Raw genomic sequence first — 1,262 nt, forward strand, 5'->3', positions numbered from 1 at the left:
TGGTGGCGGCGCCCCGGCCGGTGGCGTCCGGCCCCCCTCACCTGCCGGCCCCTCCTCCTGTCCTTTCCTCAAGCCCCCAGCCCCACCAGCCGGACTTTTTCTGAGCCTGCCCTGTGCCCCGCCCCCGCGCCTCAGCCAGGAGCCGCGCACGCAGCTACTCACTCTTCCTGTGTCTCAGGACTCTCACTTCTAGGGACGGAGAGGAGAGAAGCGACAGCGAAGTTAGGGGAGGGAGGGGGCTGGGGTGAAGTCAGGACAGCAGGGAAAGCGGGAGGAGGGGAGGGAAGGAGATGCCCAGAGAAGCCAGGGAGAGGAGGAACTTTGCGGTCCATCTGCCCCTGGCTCAGGCTGCGCTGGGGCTCCACAAGGTGGTCTGCTCAGTTCTCAGCTTTGTTGGTGCCCTGAGAGCTGGGCTGGGCTGCCATGGGCCCTGGCCCCCCTCACCAGGGCCTCAATCTTGGCATTGGTTGGGATAGGGCACCCAGCCCAGGCTCTGCTGCGAAGGGGTGTGTGGAGAAGCCCAGAGTCCATTTTTCTTCTGTTCTTAGCTTCAGCCTTGCTCCACACTGCCAAGGGAAGACACTGACCCCAAAGCTGGAGGTGCAACTGATGGTGAACATGATACCATGGCTCCAGTCTGAAGGGGCTGTGGCTCCACAGGTACCCAAGGGTGGCCCTACCTGGAATCCTGCTGCAGCCTCATGCCCTAGTCAGGGAGATGAAGCTTTGGATGGTGGTTTTAACCATGATCCTGGTGCCGAGTGGCTGGGTGAGGAAGGCATCTCCGCCACCCACTGAGGCTGGAATGGAAGCATCAGCACCCAGATACCACATCCTGGGCCTGCTGGGGGCCCTGACATGCAGGGAGCCCCACATTTCAGAAAAGAAGCCCGGGAATCCTGGTCATTGGTCTAACTCTTTAAAAAGTATGATGCTCGGGGGTGTCACCAGGAGGGGGAGGGCAGGGTATGATGGACAGCTGGCCTTGTCCCCCATAGCTAGGCCTGGGATGTATAATGGCTAGCTTGGGAGAACAAGAGAAAGTGGCCAGGAATGGAAGAAACACTCCGGAGAAATATGGGGCAGGAAGAAGTCTGTCCAGCAACCCTGCCTCCGTGAAGCTAATTCTACTTCTCTGAGCTTCCCTCTAGCACCAGCCTGCCACTGGAGCTGGGAGGCCTTCCCTACTGGGCCAGAGGCAGCAGGAGGGACCAAAGAGGGCAGGGGACTTGCCCCGGATCACACAGCAGTCCTGCTCTGAC

General features: G+C 60.5%; 1 protein-coding gene across 1 annotated transcript in view; it reads right to left on the bottom strand.

Annotated features, from left to right (window-relative positions):
* ESPN (espin) overlaps positions 1–1,262 on the bottom strand; it is a gene marked incomplete at its 5' end in the record, with an annotated part of 34,169 nt that overhangs the window by 8,327 nt on the left and 24,580 nt on the right. The gene's annotated exons all lie outside the window — the stretch shown is intronic.

Source organism: Bison bison, unplaced genomic scaffold (genome assembly GCF_000754665.1).
Source record: "Bison bison bison isolate TAMUID 2011002044 unplaced genomic scaffold, Bison_UMD1.0 scf7180017864289, whole genome shotgun sequence".
Lineage (NCBI taxonomy): Eukaryota > Metazoa > Chordata > Mammalia > Artiodactyla > Bovidae > Bison > Bison bison.